The sequence below is a fragment of the Jaculus jaculus genome, chromosome 14, assembly GCF_020740685.1.
Source record: "Jaculus jaculus isolate mJacJac1 chromosome 14, mJacJac1.mat.Y.cur, whole genome shotgun sequence".
NCBI classification, from domain to species: domain Eukaryota; kingdom Metazoa; phylum Chordata; class Mammalia; order Rodentia; family Dipodidae; genus Jaculus; species Jaculus jaculus.
In genome coordinates, this window is record NC_059115.1 from 74,547,143 (window position 1) to 74,571,534 (window position 24,392).

Genomic DNA, 24,392 nt, shown 5'->3' on the forward strand with positions numbered 1-24,392 from the left:
AAAACAGATCTTAAAAATTATAACATAATACCATATATTTTATAAATTTTTTTATTTTTTTACATTTAGTTCAATACATACTATGTTTTAAAAACCACTTTTAAACAGTTATGCATGATATGTTTTGTGAAAAATTGAGTATTTTCACATGGGTTCCCATTTGTCATAGATCACTTGAGAGATCTTACTAGCTTTTTAATTGTCCAATAAAGTTTAATATAAATGTTTATACATTATTATCTAAATTCAAGTTCTGTTTTTTTTTTTTATGTTTCTGTTGGTTTTTAACCCCTTATCTCACTTTCTCTGTGATTCATCATAGCATGAAGACACAGCTATGGTACTGAGAGTTCCTTTTCTCTCTGTCCCAAGGTAACTTGATTGTAAACATGACGGAAAGTTGCTGTAACACATAAGTATGCATCTCCAAACATATTATGAGCTTTGTGAGTTTGGAAACATGTGAACCACATGGGAAAATGTTTGTCGTAAGACTTTCAATCAACATATACCTACTTACATCTGGAAGAACTGAAGTCTCCATAGACTAGTCCCACACTTGCATAAATGAAGAGTTACCACTCATCAAACTGTGCTGATGGATCTTGGTAAACTTGTGTTTATTTTGGAAGTTCCAACCACTTTATGTCACCTATCAGGCTATAGCATGTCACTACATTGGACTATATTAAAATAGTGATAAATAGTTCAGTGGTTCCTTTAATCCCAGCTCTCAGGAGGCTGAGGTAACAGGATCACTGTGAGTTCAAGGCCAGCCTGAGGCTACATAGTGAATTCCAGGACACTGGAATTCACTTGGACAGAATGAGACTCTACCTCAAAAAATAATTAATAGCATGCAGTATTATTAAAAAACAACGTTATCAAAATTACTTAAATTGCTATATTTTGGTGTTCTAAATACTCACATTACTGTGTAACAGACTTTATATATTTTAATTAGCTCTATAATAGTAAAACACATGTATGATTTTCTGTTTCTTCATTTTTTTTAAGAACCAAAAAACAATTACCCTCCCACAAGTAATTCTTTTTCCATGACAGGGATAAATCTTACATTTCTCTGTTAGATAAATGTGAAAGTTCACAGCTCATCCATCCTTACTAATTTTACCTTACATGTACATATTGTAAATTATCTTTTTATAATATTTCTTTTTCAGGAAGATTATGTTTGAGTAATGTTGATAGACACCACCTATAGAATTCAATAGTCCTAGATTTATTCCTTTTTAACCTTTAGCATAAACTACTCATATTGTCTTGTGTAAGTTATAGGATTTTAAACATCAATTTCTCTACAAATGTAATAACATCAAATTGAGAAGGTTATTTTGGGGGTTAAATGAGGTGACTGCATAGCATAAGAGGAGACAGGTTAAGGATTCAATCAATGGGACAGGCTTCTTTGATGGCAGTGTTTACAGCATTCCATTTGAGCATACTTAATTTACAGGCTTCAACCAGCATTATCTTTAAGGTGAGCAGGGGAGCCAGAAATGCTGCTTTTTCAGAGACAAATCATCCCATAAAGAGCTAGATATTCCACCCTTGTGTCTTGTCCCACTTCTCCTTATCTAGTTTTAGGATAATTTTATGAAAGATAATTTTACAATGATTAGTCTGTTCAAATTTCAATCATTCAAACACTGTTTTCTTTTTCATATATTTTGAACAAATTTATGCTGACTTTCACTGCCTGGAAGTTTTATAAATCTTTAGAATTTTCTGTAAAGTTGGTTTTGATCACTATTTTCAGTGACTTTGCTTTGTTTCTCCCTTTTCCCTTAAATAGTATGAGACTGAGATTTAAAAGTTTAAATTCTACCTATATGATACTATCAGGCATAAATCCCATGCTGGCTTTGATGATGGGGAGATGGATCCTGTTAAATGCTGTGTTGTTTAAAGCTGACTGTCAGAGAAAGGAAGCAGTAACTTGAAGAATCAAAATACATTACTTTTCTTTTTAATACAATGGCAAAACTAAGGCTTTAAAAGCTGGGTATGGTGGTGTACACCTTTGATCCCAGCACTTGGGAGACAGAGATAGGAGGATTGCCAAGAGTTTGAGGCCACCCTGAGACTACATAGTGAATTTCAGGTCAGCCTGGACCAGAGTGAGACCTTAGCTCGAAAAACCAAAAAAAAAAAAAAAAAAAAAAAAAAAAAAAAAAAAACATGGCTCAGGGAAATCTTGCAGAAGAGGGGGCGGAAAGAATGTCAGAGCCAAATGTTGGGTCATGATATGCAGAGACATTTATCCTACCCATAACTGTGGGCTAACTCCAGAATACATGACACATATACCTCAACAAGGAGGGGCCAAGGGGAGGGGGTAGGTCATGGATGAGCCTAATAATGGTATCAAACTGACTGCTGAATACAAAACTAATTAATAAAAAAATTAAAAAACAAACAAACAAACAACTAAGGCTTTCCTGGGCCAGCATGCCTGGTAGTCTGGTCACTCTATGTAGTGATACCTGAGTGGGATTTTCGAGTGCAGGATGGAGAGAGAGGTCAAGGAACATTGAAAGAAGAGACAAGAAGAGACTGAGAAAATCAGATGGAATAAGAATGCAAGACTACTCAAAATGTTTTTGTTTAAGGATATATTGAGAGATTTTTCTGTGCATGCCTCATGACTATATACAATATACTCTTCAAAATTTGTTTTCATGAAAATATTTTCTTGCTGTAAATGCATTTGCAAGATTTTTTATTCCTTTGTAATAAGAAGAGTTGGGCATTTTAGGTTAAGGTAATGTTTTGAAGAAAGTGTGATCAGATAAGTTCTTGCCAAAATATTTTTAAAACAGGGTGAAACCATCATCTTCACTATAGATTACTTTAATATTTTTTTCTAGAATATCCCGTAAAAGTAAGTTAACCTTCTACAAGCTATCTTTAATAAATTTGTCTGGTTCTAGAGTGAATAGGCTTTCCAGGAGTGTAACATGTTTTGAGTTGAAAGAAAAATACTGAACATAATTATAATAAAATTGGTATAGCATTTCTCTTTTATATATTTTTAATATTTTATTTATTTGCAAGTAGAGAGAGAGTGACTGACAGACAAAATGGGCTCTCCAGGGCCTCCAGCCACTGCAAACAAACTCCAGATACATGTGCCACTTTGTGCATCTGGCTTTATGTGGGTACTGGGGAATTGAACTCTGGTCATTAACCTTTGCAGGCAACTGCCTTAACTTAGCTTAACTGCTAAGCCATCTCTCCAGCCCTGGGATAGCATTTCTGTGTAAAAATGATGAATCTCTTTTGCCATTGGCTGCTTCAGTGGAAATCCTACAGGGCACAGGAGTGAAAAAAATAGGTTGGGATTGAAAGACAGAATAAGGCAAAAAAAAAAAAAAAAAAAAGACAGAAAGAAGCTACAACTGTTGCGATTCTTTACAAAGGCAGAAGAATCAGATTCTTAACAGAGATCTTGGGACTTGTCTTCTGTCCTTTTTTTTTAAAAAAAAAATTTAAGCAACTTCAATATTCCCGGGGTAAAAATATTTTCTTAGCGTAAGACTCAGGTACTCTAGCGCCCAGGAGAGGCGTGGGTGAACATCTCAACCTCGCTCAGTAGCGGTGGTCCAGAGCCAAGATGCCAGTCTGCAAGGGCTGGTTTCAGTCTCTCATCGCACTCAAATAGAGATGACCTGTTCTCGCGTAACTGAAGGAGCATCTCAAAGTAACACGAGGAATGGCTGTGCAAAGGCAATGAGGGCTAAAATAACCTTGCAGGAACTTAGTGGTGTTTGTGCAGCAGCACGAAGCTTTGAAATGGAAAAGTATTGGCTGGCTGCTTGTCCTGGACAGAGACGTCTGAGATTCCAGTCAGCACTGCCGCGCTGGAATGGGTTCTGCTGTGAGTTAAGAGGTGGTTAGGAGTATCCCTTTCATGACCGTTTTAGACTTTCAAAACTTCTATATTTACACCAGATTATGATACTAAACACACACACACAAAAGAAAATGAGAGTCAAGGGCTGGAGAGATGGCTTAGTGTTTATGGTGCTGGCCTGCAAAGCCAGAGGACCTAGGTTTGGTACCCCAGTACCTATGTAAAGCCAGATGCACAATGTGGCACATGCCTCTGGAATTCATTTGCAGTGGCACGCCAATTCTCTCCCTCTGGCTTTCTTTCTCCCTCTCTCTCTCCCAAATAAATAAATAAAAATTATAAAAATAACAAGAGTCAGCAATATCCAGTTCAGAACAGACAGAAAAGACTATTTTACTGAGAATTTGGTAAACTTTTGGTATTATTGTATTATTGTGACAGTCGTGTACTTTTTTCATTTTCACCGTTCTGTGATTTACTACTGGACAGGATGGCATGCTTCTTGATGTGGGCAGCATTCCTTTCATCTCATGTTACATGGCCAGGACAGCATCCTCTGTTTCCCTGTACTCTTCCAGGGAGAAAACATGAGGTCCTCCTCCAGTCCATTTCAGGTTTCCTTCCTAGTGCTTGTATATTTCAATTGCTCAATGAGAACTTTTCCCAAAGATTGTGTGACAAGGATCACCATCAACATCCTTCCTTGCTCAGATGCTGCTTTCAACATCCAAAACAACTGAATGGGGGCTGCATTACTGACTGTGTTCTCTCAATTCTGGCAATTTTTGCTAACAAAAATATTTTTGAGAATTAGTTTAATAATTTCCTTGCCTTATTTTTTTCCCTTGGGTTCTGACTCATTTTGCACAGTATTCTCCTTTGGTGTTAGGGATGATGCCTGGCTGGATGGATGGATAGATTATAGACAGGTAGGTAGATAGATGATACATTCTACTGTTTCTCTCATATTTGAGTAGGAAACACAGCCGGATAATTTGCAAAAGGCAGCTTTGGAAATCAAGTAAGACAGAAGTATCTTCACTTCCTAATCATTTAAAAAATAGTTTTCAATTTTCTTTAACTGTATATGTGACCCAAGGTTTTACTTAAAACATGTATATTTGAAGATGAATGATTTGATAACGAGAAAGACAAATTTTACCCAAGCCATTCTTTTCTGGGTGGAACTGACTCACCTTTAACAGAAAGGAAATATTAAGTCTATTCTGATTCATAATTGGCAAAATTCCGTGTGTCCCATCACGTGACAATTTACTAACCCAAATTAAGCTTTAAAGAGCTTTACTGTGTAGTGGTGTGATGGAAACAGTAAAAGCTAATGGATTCAGGGTACACAGTAAAAGGAAAAAGGAGAGGAACACCAGCCTTGATTAGACTAAATCTTTCCAGAAAAATCAGGATGTAGAGTTCAAGTTGAAAAATTGCTGCTCATTTTTATAAGACCTAAGCTCCAGCATGAGATGTGGTGGGGTCCATAGGAATTCTTTTTCTTTTTCTTTTTCCTTTTTTTTGAGAAAACAAACAATTATTCTGGACATGTGGCAAAGAAAAGGAATTGGAATTTGGCAGGCTCAAGTGCATTAATTTTGCTCTGGGTGTAAAATATGTTAATTTGCCACTGTCTGGAAAAAATCATGGTGAGTCATTCACAGAACTACTTAGAATCTAAAAGTACCTATTGCTTTGGCTATTGCTTTTTCTCCCCACAAACATAATACTTTTCCAAACTTGTAAAATGTGTAAAATTGTAAAAAAAAAAGTCTGAAAAATCGTTGGTCTTGTTCTACATGAAACAAATTTTAAAACAGAGGCCTTTGAGTTGTATAAACATGAGTCAGTTTCAATATTAATTCTGAAATTATTTCGTATCTTCTGTTTGCCATTCTTATGAAAAGAGATAGGATCATCTTTTATTCCTTATGAAAGTACTCATCATTTTTAAAAAAATTACTTTCAAATCTGAACCATAGTGTATCCACAAACTGAACTGTCCTAATACCCACAAATTTTACTGCACTGGCTAAGTATTGTTATTCTAGAATAATCTTGGGCAATTAACTGCATTTTCAAGCAGAAGAGGATTCAATTGAAAGGAAAAAAAAATATGAATCCAGTGGGTTAAAAAAAGAATTTTGTTTTATGAACTCAAAATATCTCTGTAATTTGAAACATAACACCCCTAAAACACAAATAACCCAACTTCGGCAGATGTCTCAAACCTTGTAACAAGAAGTTCCTTTACTCAGTCTTAAAATTTACAGCATCCAAGCTCCTGTTTTCTCAACTACACCTCATATAATTAATGCTATTCCTGAATTAAGTAATTTTAAAATAAAACTCCAAAGTCTACTTTGGTTTATAATCATTAAGCAACTGATATTAAGACATTGAATGAAACAAGGACAATATATTTACTATTTTGTAAGAAGAAAAGCAAAAAACAGTATTTGTAAAACAAAAGCTTAGCTATCTCTTGGAGAGAGAAAACACATTTTTTCAAAATGCTGTCACCTTTCCTACCTTTTTAAAATTAGCAGTGAAGAGGGAATGATAAAAATTTGCACATACACCATTTATCTCTTAAAATAGCACTGAATGTATGTGATGCCTCCAAATTAAAGCCTCTTCCCACCACCACATCCCGACTCCAGGACATTATAACCACAAATGCCTTTAGATATTGGCTGAATCACCCCCTTTCCAAAATTGTCCATCTGTCTTTGAGAGTGGTTGTGATCTGAAGGCTCAAGTTGACTTACTCACTAAGCTTCTTGCCAGCTTAGATGCACTTTGTAGGTGGAAAATTGTTGGTCTTTGTCCCTTCCAGCTTGCAAGTAAAATGAAGCTGCCAAGAGATAAACACTTTCTAAGTTTATCATGCTATTCTTGGCCTCAAACTACAAGCCATAAGGCAACTATTGCTCAAGGTACCGTGTTTACAAGTGTTCAGTCCTCCGCTGCTTCAGAGACCCAACATGATGGAATTTCTTCCTGCCAGCCTGGATTTTGTTTCTTCAAAGCTTTTTACATTTCTTCACTTCTTTTTTAAAAGGGAGTGAGAACAGCTTCTTTTAAAGTGGCTTAAAGGTTGGAAGTCTCATTAAAATTTCCATTGTGATGCTTAGTTTTTCTCCCTTAAAGGCAAAATAACTTCTCTACTAAACTACATGCTTTATCCCACTATTACTGCATTATTTATTATTATTTTACCTTGCAAGCACAATATATTTACTATTGCTTTACCTCTAACGTCCTTTGAAGTTATTTTCTATTTATCTTCCTATTTATCCTCTCCACTCGCTTTCTTTTCCATGTTATAGTGTTTTATTTAATGAATTGATTATTTGTAAATCTCCTGTGTTTCTCTTAATAGGCCCTTCTTTATCTACTTAAATAGATACAAAGAAAATTATTTAATCAGAATTTGGTAGTGTCTGAAAACCCAGATTAAGTAGTTATCCTAAAGAAAGAGTACTGAGTTAACTTTTCTCATATATGTCTTCCTGGCTGCTTTGGATAACAGGATGTATTGAGTTCATACATCTTAAATATAAAAGAGGAGTATAGCTGCATCACATCCTACATTGGCACCATATATTGACATGTATTATGTATGATGTTACACTGTTTAAATTATTAGAAATCACATTAAAAGAAATTATAATAAGATAGGGCTTTTTACCAAATCTGGAATATTTGGCAAAGATATAATAATCAAATTCAACTCTTGATTTACAAATAAGACTGAGTTCTCAGTTTTACATCTATATTCCATATCATGATATTTTTGCATTTCATTAAAACTAACATTCTCTTCAGAGTTCAGCATAGTACATATAAAATCTGCAGATATAATCAAGGAGTTACTGTTTTTGAAATGGAAGCTATTAATTCATTCCAGGAAATTTTAAACTACTCTTACTAATCTGCTTCTTCAATGACTTAATGCTGTTATGAATTCAATTCACTGATTACCTGAAAAAAATGAAAGGACAACAATGGAAAATGAACTTGTTCTACTTTAAGTCCTGAGGGTATGGAAGAAATATTTTCAACTATTTGCCCCAGCAGATTGTAAGAAAAATCTGGTGTTAATCTGAAACAGCACTTAAAATCACTCAAAAAATCAAAGTTATTATGACCTCATTTTTCAATGTACAGAGAAACCTTTAAGGACCATCATATCTGTTGCTTAGACGGGATTGTGCAACCATACTCCACCCTATTGGAGAAGTACATATGAAACAGTGAAATAAAATGGATGCACATCCTTTTTGAAACCCATCTATCTAAGATTATATGTATTTTACATGATGATCCATAGCTTAGATCATCAGGCTTCTATTTAAAAAGAGAACATCAAAAATGGGGTACTAGAGAGAAGGCTCAGCAGTTAATGGCACTTGCTTTCAAACCTTGACTGCCCAGGTTCGATTCCCCAGTACCCACATAAACCAGATGCACAAAGGGTCACAAGTATCTGGAGTTTGCAGTGGGTAGAGGCCCTGGCATACACATGTTCACTTTGTGTAGCTCTTTCTCTAAATCTCAAATAAATAAATAAGAATATTAATAAAACACAAACTAGGTGACTTATAAATTACAGGTTTTTTGTTGTTGTTTTTCTAGGGGCTGAGAAATCTTAGCTTAAAGTGCCCAGAGAAATACCTTGCTGTTCCCTAACATGGTGGAAAGCATGAGCTAGCTGTTGGGGTCTTCTTTGATAACGGTGCTAACTCATTCATGAAGCACTTTCCTATTCATCTGCCAGAAGCACATTTAAAACCATAGCCCCGGTTTATGCTTCAGTATTTGAAATTTGAGGAGAAGTAAACATTCAATGGAATGTGGATATAGCAAGAGGACAGCCACATTCTTATCAAAACATATAACAAAAAATGTTGGGTGGGGCTGGATGGATGGCTTAGTGGTTAAGGCACTTGCCTGCAAAGCCAAAGGACCTGGGTTTGATTCCCCAGGACCCACATTGGCCAGATGCACAAGGTAGCACATGTGTCTGGGGTTCGTTTGAAGTGGCTGGAGGCCCTGGCTTGCCCATTCTTTCTCTTTCTCTCTCAAATAAATAAATACAAAACAGTTTTAAAAATGTTGGGAAGAGCTGGAGAGATGGATTAGTGGTTATGTGCTTGCTTGCAAAGTCTAAGAACCCAGGTTCTATTTTCCAGTACACACATAAGCCAGATGCACAAGATGGTGCATGTGTCTAGAGTTTGCTTGCATTGGCTGGTGCGCCCATTCTCAGTTTCTCTTTCTCTCCCTCTCTCTTTCTCCCTCTCTCAAATTAATAAATAAAATGTTTTTTAAAATGTTACTCTCTCTCTCCATGATTCAAAATAAGAGGCACAAATCTTGTATATTCTGAAAACCATATAACCAGACATTTGTTGTTTTGCTTCATACATGTTTTACTCTTGATTTACTACTCTCATCAATTGTATGTTAAGAATTCTTATGTAAGAGAACAGCTAATTTGCTTGTAAAATTTGCTGAAATGCTTTGAAACTTGTATTTAATAGCAAAATTACACAAGGTTCTCAGTTTGAAAGTCTCAAATTTGGCCTAGATTCTGAGGGAGGAAAGAACTGATTAGTCACTAGGATCAGATCAAAAGGCACTGACACTTATTTTCCTTTGGTTGGATAAATATGAACTTTCCACAAACGGTAAAGGAGAGACTTGTTATGTTGATAGTATAAAACAAGATAGGATAGTAGAGAAACAAAATGAGTCAGCGGTTACAGAGGAGAAACGCATGATTGTTGCTTTACAATCTTTTCCTAGGTATACAATGATTGAATTACTAATTTGTTCTAAATTTGGTTTTGTTTCAAGCTAAATTTAAATAAATATAACAGACAGAGTTATGAAGCATTCCAGCATTAAGTATTGTAAGAAATGAAAATTTTAGCTAGGATTGGTGGCACATGCCTTTAATCCCAGGACTAGACACTCAGGAGGCAGAGGTATGAAGAATGCTGTGAGTTCGAGGCCAGCCTGACATTTCATAGTGAAGTCCATGTCAGCCTGAGCTAGAGTGAGACACTACCTTAAAAAAGAAAAAAGTGAAATAAAAACAAAACACAAAAAATGAAAGAAAGAAAGAAAATAAATTAAAACTTTAAGTATCAAGAATTCACAAAAAATGAAACAAAGAAAAGAAAATCATAGCATTTTTTTCAGAAATATTGATGATAGATTTAAAGTAGAAAGGTTCCTCAGCTGTGAAACACCATTGTAACCCATAATAAAACAGCATGTTCTTTTAATATTTCAGTTAATCCTTCATTTGAAAATTGATTTTAAACAATTTTGTTCCATTTTGGTAAGGGGGTGGCTCTCCTCTAGGGTCCATGTACCTGGTCATACTGTATGAATCAGACAGTCCAAATAATGAATGCTGTGTAACAATGGCAGGATGTTAAAACTCAACTCAGTGGCTCAAGCAAAACAACAGTTTTTCTGCACACTATGTGCTTCGCGGCATAAACCAATAGTCTTTGGATTAATTGATGACTTTGTTCATCATAGTTCTTCTGAATAAGTCCTGGGTGACACAGGCTTTACCTTAACACCTATTTTTATGATGAGACTGGAAAATTGAACACATACACAATTATTCCCTGACTATTAAGGCTTCTATCTGTAGGAGGCATAGATCACCTCCTTTCGCATTTCTTTAGATAAATCAAGGCACATGATATTTGCCAAGCATGGTCAAGAACTAATTCTGCTTTATGTCTTGAAAAGATGCCAATTAGTTGATTAATATAATATATAATACTAATAACTATTAAGGATAGCCACTTTCTCTATGTCTGTGAGAAATACAATATATTTGATTACAATTTTTTGTGGTCTCTCGTTAGCCTTGAACTCACAGCAATCCCCCTACATCAGCCTCCCAAGTACTGGGATTAAAGACATGTGCTACCATGCTCAGCATGATGTACAGTTTTGTTTTCATTATCATCACAACTTACTACTTTGTTAACATTCAGGAATTCAGGAAGATGATCTAGTCTTTCTTCCAACTACGTCTTATTTTATGTGTATATTAATTATTCCCTCAAAAGTACTTCTGAGAGAACTTAACATTTCCACTACCTTGCTCTCAAGTTCAGAGAGAAGCATTTGCTTCTGTCTTTGAAATGTACAGAAAAAAACCATCAGCTGATTAGCTGGACCACAGATTGTATTCTGTATACAAGCCTTTGATTAGATGAATAATCAGTTATATTACATCAGGTATCCAACATAAGGTTACAAAGAGATAGACAGCAAACTTCACCCCTGGTATGAAGGATCCTATTGGAGTACTTTAAAATGAGTAACATATCTGTCCATGTGGAAAACTAACATTCGTGCTCTTCTCTTATCTAAATCATCATGATAGAAACCCTATTAAGTCTTATTACTCTCTTAGTACTCTCTTTTGAAGTATCAATACATTTTTCAAATAAAAGCAAAATTTTAATAGATCTAAACATCTCATTAAAGGAGTTAAAGTACTTGTATTGGAGTCTATACATTTTGGTACCTTAGTTTGGACTACCAGTTATTCACTGATAATAGTGGCATAACGGTTGCCTTTAACATCCCATTTTACATTTACAGCTATTACACATACTAGATGTTAGAGATGTTACCTGGAACATCTCTTTTAGGGGAAAGCAGACAGACATACACAGTCATTGTTGCCTACTACTGCATATATTCTAATATTTTTCTTCACACCACTCAGTACTTGAGTGAGACTGGTATGGTAAAATATATGGGTCATTTTGCTTGGAAAAGCTCATAAGAAGATGTTCACGTTAAATAGTACAGGACTAGAGGCTTAATTAAGCAGGAAGGAAAGGATATCAGACAATATATGAATAGAAACTTAATAGAAGCAATGAGAACAAAAACATATAGAATTGAGAAAGAACAATAGAAAACAAGAGTTGACCTCTAGAGATTGCTTGTTTTGATGGCTTCTTAATTCTATTTTCCTTTTTCTTCAAGTGGCAGTGTAGTAGGAAAAACATGTCAACAATAGCCTATGCACATACATTTTAGCTAGCACAGCCTTATATAGTATTTAAATCACTATTATTCTTACCACATTAAGTTCACGTGAAGTAGGCCCAGAGCTGCTCTTCTTTGAGTTTCTAGCTAGTGACCTAAGTTCTCATAAAATGTGAATATATATATATATATATAAAATTGAGCATGCCAGGCCCATAGCCTTTGCAAACGAACTCTAGACACGTGTTCTACTTTGTGCATCTGACTACAAGTGCTACAAGCGCTATTAGGGAATTGAACCCAGAATGACTTTAGCCACTGGACCATCTTTCTGGCTGCCATAAAATTTGATTTTTAGCCTTTACCTCAGATCATTGTTAAGAGCTATTTCAGAAATTACAATGAACTTATGCTTTTAGCATTACTGATGAAAACATAAGATTTTTTTTTCGGTTTGGTTTTTTGAGGTAGGGTTTCACTCTAGTCCAGGCTGACCTGGAATCCACTCTGTAGTCTCAGGGTAGCCCTGAACTCACAGCGATCCTCCTACTTCTGCTTCCGGAGAGTTGGGATTAAAGGAGTGCGCCACCACGCCCAGTTAGATTTTTTCAATTACTATTTATCCCTGATATGTTGAGAGGCTAGGATATGCCAGAAAAGCTCCTAGAGTAAGAATTATATTTGTGTGGTCAATGAAGAATCCTTGCAAATTATAACCTTAGCCTGCTTTCCTCTACAGTGTATACCATGTAATATTGAGGCAGATAATGAAGTTTTTCTTTTTATTTTATTAACTCATACCATATGCAATATGTCCAACCTTGTAAGTAAATGGAAAACTTTAAAATAATATATAACCTATTCCATTTATTGAGAACTTAAGTGGCATATAATTATGCTTGAGAAGCCAGATATTTTAATTCAATCATGAATGGAGGCATTACTATTACATTCAGTTGTCGTACCTTCTCCATCACCACCACCTGTTATTATGAAAAAATTTCTCTACAAAAGACATGGATCATTTACGTATGTCTTTAAAATCCTAAGCCAAAATGTCATATGTATCTTGAGAATACTTCCTTAAATTTTGATACCATATAGCTTTGATTAACTTTCTTAAACAGGATATGCTATTAGGCATGAAGAAATGACTAAGTTAGGGAAATTGAGTCAGGTCAAGATAAGTAATACTTTACTTCATATTGTAAACCTTTTATTCCATGAGTTTAGTTGGCAAATGATACTTGATCAAAGTCTACATATTGAACATCTTGTGACTTGAAATTCAATACTGCTAGACTTCCACTTTTGGTACAGGAGGCTTACTTCAATAGAATAATCATCATAACAAGTGTAGAGAATTGAAAGAGCTCAGGCTAAAGAGGAGGAAGGTAACAGCTTGCTGATGTTATTTGGCATTGCTGGAGGATCTGCTGAGGTTTTGTACATCTTTATTCCTTAATCTGCATAAAAGGTCAAATTACTTCATGTTGTAACTCAAAGGTATGTTATGAAACTTAAATTGCACTTGAAAATATCTTCAGCTATACTTAGTAAATATAATTATCCTTTTGAAGCATTTTATTTAAGGTTACTATTTGAAAGTATATATTAATAAATACAAATAAACAGACTAAGTCACTGAATCAGTTATCAGAAGACAGATCTGTGGGTGAAATCTTTGCCTGAGACTTGAGGATAGGATTTCAATCTAACAGAACTCAGTACCTTATTTTCCTAATAAAAAAGTTTTAATTTCCTCTTTATGTATAAGGTGATAGCAAAATGGAATTATGATTTACACTGAATTTTCCCCTTGAAGAAACTTACCTCTGAGTGTATTTCTCATTAAAGGTAACATATCTACTGACTCCAATGGATAGAGTAAAATTACTCCCTCTTATTAAACAACTGAAGAAATAGAAAATCTACAAAGCAATGAGCATTGACAGTAGCCAGCCCAGGACAATGATTTCAAAAGGAAAGGCTGAAACAACTCTGGCAATGCAAACAGTATTCTTTTGACCTTTCATTTGAATGCATGTAAATGTGTATACAAAAAAATCTACTCAATATCATTTGAATGCATATAGGAAAAATCTACTCAAGGAGGCAATAGTAGAACAACCCTTTATGATCACAAAGAGATAAGAACAGTTGTGGTTACATAACCTGCAGTGTGGAAAATTTCATTATACACATGGCAATAGAATACTCAGAAAGTCCCAGACTAAGAGCATTTCTAATACTGCCTAAACATTTAATTCAAACTTTTAAAGGACTAAATGATCACAAAATAAATTGTGTCATAAGCCAAAGTTTAATTATACAAGGTAAAGAAACCACAAGTTAAAAACAAAAATTAAATAAAACAAAAATTAAATAAAATATTTGGCTCCAAATTAAAATTATTCTGCCTAGAGAGAAAGTAAACCATGATGATGGAATAATCAGTCAATAAAATTGCAGTAGATGATACTTTTTTTTTTTTTTTTTTTTTTTTGAGGTAGGGTCTCACTCTGGCCAAGGGTGAACTGGAATTAACTATGTAGTCTCAGGGTGGCCTTGAACTCATGGCAATTTTTCCACCACTGCCTCCCAAGTACTGGGATTAAAGGCATGTGCTACCATGCCCAGCAGATGATACAATTTTTATGAAGGAATATTAAACCACATGTCACTAGTGTAACCATGATTGAAGTAGCTAAAAGAAAAGGTGTGACCTTTTAAATTAGTAGCCTAATTTGTGAGTACTCTTGAAGATTTAATGTCAAAATTAAATCATTTTTCTGCTAGACAACTGAAGTGGACAGAACATTTATTAGATCTTTCTCTACACCATCCATGAAGCTGGTCATACCCTAATACCAAAACCAGGAACACAGCATAAGAAAATTATCAATAATTATCACATATGAATATTGGTGCAAAATTCTTAACATTTTTAAAAATCAAATCCAACAGTACAAAAAATGATGTTATGAAAAAGCATGCTTAATCATAAAAATGAGAAATTAAGATTTAAACTAAATCAATGCAATATGCCATATCAACAAACTGAAAGAAGAAAAACAAAAGCACAATATTTTCTAAAGAGCTGCACAGAAAGCATTTGTGAAGAATATGAGACTGATTCCTGGCTTAAAAAAAAATCTCTCAGGCTAAAGGGATGGCTTAGTGGTTAAGGCATCTGCTTGCAAAGCCAAAGGACGCAGGATCAATTCCCCAGGACCCCCATAAGCCAGATGCACAAGGTGGTGCATGCTTCTGGAATTCATTTGCCGTGGAAGCTCTGGTGTGCCTATTCTCTTTGTCTTTGTCTCAGTCTCTCTCTCACTGACTGTCTCTGAAATAAATAAATTAATTAAATTAAAAAAATCTCTCTTCATTAAGGATAGTGGAAGATATCCTCTATTTAATATAGGAAATCTCTTCAAAAATTACAGTTAGCAACATCATGTGGAATGGTGACAGATGTAATGCTTCCTCTAGGATTGGGAAGAAGATGAGAGAGTGTTCCTTCATGGTCTTTCACTCAAACTTTCAATGAAACATCTAGCCAGTACATAGAGGTAAGTGTTTAATACATTGAAAATGTATCACAATATAACATATTTGTCAACTTTTCAATACATAGTCAATATTTGAAAATCCAATGTATTTCTATTAACTGTTAATGAATAGTCATATTATCTAAGATAACATAAAACAATGACATACTTGAGGCAATGATTAAATTGCATTGTGAACTTGATTAGATTAAGAAGCAAGTAATAGACAAGACTCTTGGGTGGGTCAGCAAGTGTCTTTTCAGGAAAGACTTATAGAAAGAGGAAGGCTTTCCCCAGAGTGGGCAAGCCTTCTGCAGGTCAAGCAAGCCTTCAGCACCAGATCAGTGTGATGGAGGCATCCAACTTCATGGATTGAGCAGCTGCCCTTCTCCTGCTCTCTAGCTGCAGACTGCTTTTGGAGAGCCCGGCCCATATCCTCTGAGATAATTTATAAATCCCCTTTATGGTATATATTCATTACATTGGTCCTGTTACTCTAGAAAACTTTGACTAATACATTTAAGAATTAATCTCACGAAATATTTTCAATTACTTGGTCCCGTAAAATGCAAAACATTGCCAAGAAAAATTAAGAGCTAAACAAATGGAAAGGCATGCCATGTTCCTCAAATTCAAGACTCATTATGATTAAAATGTTGATATTCTTAAAACTGTTCTACAAACGTGAAGCAATTTCAGTTATTATCAATAATGACAAACTTTTGAAAGAGATTAAAAAAAAACTGATACTTGTATTTAGTAATACAAAGGATCTAGTAGAATCAGGACAACATTGGCTTCCGCAATGTAGATAAAAAAAAATTAGAGTGTTTATTCCTCAGATTTTGGTATCTAATATAAATTTCCAGCTCTCAAGACAATGTGATATTAGCTAAAGTCAAGATAAGATATGATAGAGAATCCAGAAAAAGACATATGGCTGTAGAGTAATGTATTTTTAAAAATAAAACATGCAAAAAATAAAGACTTAAACAACAACTTACCTTAGCTGACTAGGATGACTACAGTAAATAGAGAAGCAAGGAAAGATGGGGAAGGAAGAGAGGAACAGAGAAAGGAAGGAAAGAGAAAGGAAATGAGTAAAAAGAGCCAGAAGGCAGAAAGGAAAGTCAGTTACATTTCCATCATGTACACAAATGGGAATGAGTCATGCACGTAAGGAAAAGACTTCTCTGCAAAAGTGCTAGAAGAAAACAAGAGCGAGCCTCTCGATTTACATCCAGTAACTATTTCTAACATATGAAAGTAAGAGCACAATCCATAAGAGAGAAGTTAAAAAGGAGATTTCAAGAAGGGTTAAAGATTCAGCATCTCAAAAGACACTCAAAAGAAAAGCAATTGATAAATTCAACCCTTGAAATTAGCATAGTCTATGAATTATGTGGCTACCTCAGTTTTTTGTATTGCACTTGTATTCAGGATGCATCTGATATCATAAACTCTAAATTACATATTAATAAGCAACCAATAGATATTATGCTAGTTACCCATTAATCTACCTGTTAGCTCATGAATATGCATACTAGATTTATTCATAATGGGCACCATAGGAAACAAACTGCATGAACATCAACAAGTGCTTAAAATAACAAATACTGGAATAGTATACTTCTCTTCAATAATCAAAAAGAAAGTGACAAAATGAATAAGAATCAAAATAGTTGTGTGAGGTCAAAGAAGTCAAAGCAAAAACGCTTTATGTTTTTACTTATAAAATTTTTCTTGGGCTGGAGAGATGGCTTAGCAGTTAACCACTTGCCTGTGAAGCCTAATGATCCTGGTTTGAAGCTCAGTTCCCCAGGACTCACGTTAGCCAGATGCACAAGGGGGCATACGCGTCTGGAGTTCGTTTGCAGTAGCTGGAGGCCCTGGCGTGCCCATTCTCTCTCTTCTTTCTCTATCTGCCTCTTTCTCTCTCTGTCACTATCAAATAAATAAATAAAAATAAACAAAAAACTAAAAAAAAAATAAAATGATTAAAGTATTAAGCTTAAAAACATTTTTTTTTTCCTAGCCAGGTATAGTTTTGCACACCTTGAATCTCAGCACTTGGGAAGCGGAGGTAAGAAGATCACTGTGAGTTTGAGGCCAACATGGGACTACAGAGTGAGTTATGGTCAGCCTGAGCTAGAGTAAGACCCTACTTCAAAAAAAAAAAAAAAAGACACATGTTTTTTTTTTTTTAAGAAAATGCAAACTATAGTGTCAGAAGACAAGTGGATCCCCAAAGAAGGCAAATGAAAGAGAAGGACTGAAAGGCCATCTCATATCAGGGTGCAGGAACCTGTGGGGACAATGAATATGTCTACTCCCTGTGGTGTAGTGACAGTTCTACACCAGGGAACAGAAGTCTCTTGTGTGTGCTTCAGTGATGAGCCAATAAGGTTCTGAGGAACAAGAGGAATATATCTGTATCAAAGCAACTAAGACTATAGAGGCCTTCAGTTTCACATTACTGGTAAAAGTGAAATTTGCATAAGTGAAAATAAATTTTATAATTAAAGCATTCAGCGTTCACAGGTTTTTGCCGTCAGAATTTTGGTCTATCTGCTACTGAAACGTGTAACTAAAGTTGTACCTATGATATATGAGCCTGAAGTGGTGTGTCCCTTACTAGTCACATAGCTTAAATAATAACATTGTTTTAGTCACATGACTCAAATAATAATTTTGTTTTATAATCACTTTCTCAGATTTGAGACAGCTGAAATGCACAAATCAGTGATGTGCATGTGTTAGCTCTCCATGACCCATTGTAATCTTAGCATTAGAAGAAAAATGTCATTATCCAATGTGATATCATATATCACTCTAATTTACTGCCACCTCTCCTCTTATTTTCTGCTGTAAAGAACAACTCTGTGATTTGACTCAAAGAAAGTGAAGTCTTTTGTTTCTCCCTGAGGTTGTCATACCAACAACAATTATTGAGCTATAATTGGTCTGTGGGAGGTCAGCATTGGCAGTCTGAAAAGGCACTTTAAGGATTTCAGATTTCAGCTCAGTGGTTAAATTACAGCACTCCCTCTATAGCAATATTCTAAAAATGCTTATTTTAGATCTCTGGTCTCTTCCCCTCACCTTCCTTTTTTTTTTTTCTAGATAAAGTTTGAGTCCATTAATAAAGACAAAACCGGGAAGCTTGTGGCTTTGAAATGGAATTGTTTTGCATCTTGACAAATTTGCCCTTCCCCACTGCTCTTAGAAGTTGATGTGAAGCAATGTTTCTGTGATTTCTGAGTACCATACAGTGTTCACCATACTCTGCATTTGGAAAGGGAAAACGTTTACAGGGTTGAGTCCAATCCGTTTCTGGTTATTTTGTAACCACTTAAACTTGTGCTTTCCTCCCTGCTTCCTCCTTGTGTTAAATGCAATCTTCCTTTTTGTCTTTGGTTTCTGCATTCTTGGGCTCGGCTCCCGCATAGTGAATCCTTTAAAGCTGAGAGCCTTGTACACACACACAAAAAAAAAATAAAAAAATAAAAAAAATAAAAATAGCAGTATTAGCAATGCTACAGACATTGTTTGTCAGTTTGGACTTGAGAGATTTCCTAGTCATGAATGTTGGTTTGTTTTACACAAGGATAACATAATTTATCACATGTAGCATCATGTGTGTGTACAGGTGTCTATAGCCTCAGTACTAGCCATTATTTGGCATTTGTCTGTCTTCTTTCTATAACTTGACTCTGTCCATTGACTATGTGAATGTACTATTTGGGTAAATTGCAGTCCTTAATTGTAACTTAAATAGCAATGCTTATTTTTTTTTTTTTTATGCAGCATTTAGCTTCTGTTACCAACTGTGTAGATAGGCTTGTTTCTTCAGGGCAGTCCTTAGTTATCCTCAAGCCTTGGGAAACATTGAATGATAACAAAGCAAATTAAAAAAAGGAACTTTCACAGACTTAAGTTCTTTACTTGAATCCATCATTATTCGGATCTAGAGAAAGAAGTTAATTTTAATTTTACTCAGATGTTCTTGAGAATATAGTTTTAAAGAGGCATAACTAGATTCTTTTTAACCACTTGCCTTAAAATATAAGTGAGATCTCCTGTAATACAGTTTATCACTATGAATAATTGCACAATGTAGTAAATTTTATATCCAACCCTGACTTTGTGACTACTTGACTATGTAACTTAATAATTTCGTATTTTTAAACCTAAGATTCCTCACCTGAAAACTGTATGGTGATCTTTAGTACAAAAAGACACACAAAGGTGAGGCAAGTGCAAAGTCACACATTCTCACTAGGTGTTGCACGCATCTGAAGTTCAATTGTAGTGGCTGAGGCCCTGGTACATCAATTCTCTCTCCTTTTCTCTCTCTCTCTTGCATACTTGCTCTCACTTTTGGTCTCACTGTCTCTCTAAAATTAAAAAAAAGTATACACAAAGGCTAAGTGGAATTATGTGCATTAAGTACTTTATAACAACAACAAAAAACACCAACAAACATTCAGTAAATCAACAGCAAGATGATGCAAGGAAAGTGCACTATTTGAGATGATTTAAAGAGACTGAATATTATAATCATTGGAATGACTGGACAAAATGAAAGAGGATGAGTCTATATCTGTTTTGGCTAACTACTTGGTGGCATTTCATTACAGATATTCAAGCACATTTTAAAATATGGCTTTAGGCAGATTTAGTCCTAAGGCATCGTATCTTTGAAATCAGTGTCTAAACAAATTGCTATGCCAGTTGTTTAGATTCATTAGATTAAAGAATATTGAATGTTGATTAAATGACAAAATTAATTATAAAGTGCACATCTACATTTCATAAATACATTTTATTTTCTCAAGTTAATGAAAGTAATGTTTAAAAATAGAGCCTCCAGTGTACTCTCCAGTATGCTGTGTGACACGTGTGTGCCCAGAGAGCCTCTACTTTACCTATATGGTGTGCTGAAGTTGGTTCACACTCATGAATGCAATTAGCTTGTCTGGGCACTGGGTAATGTGAGAAAATACCAACACAATGTTTTGTTGTTGTTGTTTTTGCTTTTTTAAGCAAAGAAGCCTTTGGGATTGCTGCTCCTTCAATTCCAACGTAGTGTGGGTTCTGCTTTAGCAATCATAACAGCTCGCAGAGTCCAGGGTGCCTTTTCTTTACTAATGTGGATGTTTGAGGAAAAAAAATATTGATGTGAATGCAAAGACTTACAATCATGTAAGATGTGAAATGTAGTGTTGGTGGTTGGAGCTCACACACTGGAGAATGGGACAAGTCAAAACACTGGACTCATGCTGCTCTTGTTAAGAAAATGCCAAGGGACCTTTTCACTAGAGTAACTTGCAGATTGTGGTGCGGTTACCTTAGCTGGCTGCTGATGTGCAGTATCACACCACATTTAAATTCCCATCTGTGGTGTCTGGAGCTATTGTTCTTGCTGTGAACTTTTCTTCTTTCTCCCCGGAGTAAATCTGCCGCATTGAACAGACCACCCTCCTTCACCAGAACAAGAAAGTGGATTTAAAGAAGTTGTAAATGAGGGTTACAGTCTTTCTACCCACCATGGGTTGAATTTCCCACTTAAATTGGTATTAAAATGCTGCAGAGAATGTTATATTTTGACCTATCTGGAATCAGTTACATTTCTTGGAATGGCTTTAGCCATCCATTGCAATGTTTTGCTTCTAAGAGCAGGGAAAAATATGAGACCATGTTCCTAGTCCTTTCCTTGTGAAACTTAGTGATTAACACTCTTACAGAAAGCCTTAATTGGAAATAGGCATAACAATTAGTGAGATTAACTAGAAAATAGTTTTAATAGACTTTAACTCTTCCAAGGCAGTGTTTCTATGTATATTATTTGAGTCATTTTACTGAAATTTCACCAACATAAACACCTAATAACCAATTATTTTTATGTTTTGAACTATGTAGTGCTGCATGAAGTTCCATGGTGAAATAACGGGCAGCATGCTGGACCCTGAAATGTGTCGTCTCCTTTAACTATGTGCACTTCTTGTCTGCTCTGGAATATGTACTCAGTAAATATGCAGATTTGGTTTTCACATCTTCTCTAATTTATCTAAGTCGACATAAACTAATTTAAAATGTATTTAATGGAGTCAGACTTTAACAAATGTTAATTAAACAATATTCCAGCAGGCAACTTCAACTGCATTTTATTAAGTAGTTGGATATAGAAGCTATTCTTGATCTAAATCAGCATTTGCACAAAGTCACCAGCTTCAGAACTTGCAGACCTTGAGGTGATCACTGGAAGAACATACTTTGAAGCATACTCTTCTGCTTTGTTCAACAGTCCTGTTGCTAAGCAACCAACTGTTTATTCTGCCATTTTGGGTCAGGACTGGGTAATGAGCTGATGCTGTATGTCAGGGAATGGAGTAGTGGAACAATGAAATTTAAACTTTTTTTTTTTTTGCTTTTTGTTGCTTTCCTACTGAGTGAAGTCTTAGCTAATCCTAATAATGTTATCTGCTTCTATAGGTTTTTCTTTTGCATAATTAAATTAACAATTATAGACAGGGCCTTTAGCTAAGTGCCTCCACCTTGAAATAAACATAATCCCTATTAATTGAACCTAAAGAGAAATCACTCAAACCTTTTTAGTAAAAATAGCAAAGACATCCCTACTATGCTACCCAATGTGAGATTATTTTCTTGAATTTTTTTTCAGTTTCTTTAAGAATTGAGTGACCGAAGTGATTGACAAGTTATTATGTACATTTCCAGTGCCAATACTTGTGACATAATATAGTTCTACAAATAAAAGTGTCTGTAAAGATGCATGAGTTGTTTCTGTAGGAATAGAAGGGATGAGTTACATGTCATTCCATTTTGATGAAAATGAATACAGTTTCTAATCAACAAGATTGCCCTATACAATAAACGACTGATTGTGACTGCTGGCATTAACAGTGATAGGACAAGAAGACGTGTGGCACAATTTTCCCCATTCAGCTATTCATTTTCCTGCTGCTTTGAAGGAGACTCAATATCCTTAAGACCCCTCTCAAAGTTCGCCTGATCAGTTGTGCTAAATGTGTCCAGTACAGGAGATAAATTCAGAGACCACTTTTAATGAGTTCGTTTTAATGAGTTCGTTTGTCCTCAATTCCTCATTTCTGTTAAAGTTTTCAAAATATGAAATTTGTTTCAGGGAGTATTTAGAGGCTTTTAATGTAATATACTCTACTCAGACCCACTGCTGAATAAGAGAAATAGATATATAGAAGCTGATATCATGTAGCCCTGTTATCTCTATTTATTCTGTTTGAACTCTGAAAATTCACTTTTTTCCCCTGCCAGTGCTAACTAGCGACCATATGATGTGTTGTGCTTAGTTGGAACAAAAACCTTTATAAGAACAGTAATAGGAAAGAAAACATCAACAAAACCTCTACTTTTTTCAGTCTTCATAGTCTCTAGCTCTGACATTTGGACTTAAAATTTTGAGAAAAATCTATTAAGCTGCAGTGAGAATTGTTTATATACTCCAAAAGGCTTTCATTTGGAGAAATCCAAGTTCCCATTTTCATAGCAAGTTTATAACAACATAAATGTCAAGGCTTCAAGAACATTGAAACACAGCATGGATATTTATTTGAAAAAAATCACTTGATAAATTTCAGAATGCGCTGTTTTGTTTATTTTTTTAAAGAACCTGTCAAGCCATATTGTTAAGATTAACTAAATAATATAATTTTCCTGGGGTGGATTGCTATGTTCACCACAGCTATAATATGCCTTTCTTCCTATCTACATTGTGAATATGTGGTGCTGGACAATTATGTGGCTAATATTTGTGCATTTTGACTGACATGTTTTTGAGAATACAAAGAGTAGGATGCCTTTATAACAGAGACATACTTTGTATCCATATTACTCATTATTTATGTTTTAGTTTTATCAGCATATATTTATTATATAAAATATCAGGCTTATATAAAATCATATATATATATATATATCACAATATATATATATGCATATATATATGTATACACACACACACACATATATCACACACACACACACACACACACACGATACCTTATGATCTCTATTCTTACCTTATCCTCTTGCCATCCTTCACCGCCATCATTATTCAGCCTTGACATGAGTTGACATCTTACTGCAGATATCCATGGCCCAGATCTCTTCCACAGTGCAACCTTGAGTGCTGGCAAGATGCTCTTTGTATTTCTAAACACTTATGAGATCAATAGAAAAGAAAAAGTTATTAAGCATTTGTATGAGTTTTTTAAATCAATTTTTCCTGAAACATTTTGCTTAAAAATGTAAACAGCAGGGGCTGGAGAGATGGCTTAGCAGTTAAACACTTGCCTGTGAAGCCTGAGGACCCTGGTTCAAGGCTCAACTTCCCAGGACCCAAGTTAGCCAGATGCACAAGGGGACGCATGCATCTGGAGTTCGTTTGCAGTGGCTGGAGGCCCTGGTGTGCCCATTCTCTCTCTCTCTCTCTCTCTCTCTCTCTTTCTCTCCCTCCCTCTTTCTCTGTCACTCTCAAATAAATAAATAAAAATAAACAAAAAAATTTTTAAAAAATAAAATAAAAGTAAATGGCAGCAGGTTTCTCTATCTTCATTCATGGTTATAATACTAATAACAATTAACACTGGTTGAATTCTGAGTCTATATAAACTCTTTATTTAAATCTTCATATGATTAATTACATTTGATCCTCTAAACAACCTTATAAAGTAAAAGAGGTATTATGTTTAATGCTCATGTTACTAGTTAAAAAAAAAGTACCAGGCACAGAGAAATGAAGTAGCTCAGGTCATGTGTCTGGTGGCAGTAAATCTGTGACTTCAGTCCAGGCCTTCCTTTGGTTGGTCTCTTTTCTTAACAACTGTTATGCTGCCAAGCACCAGAGA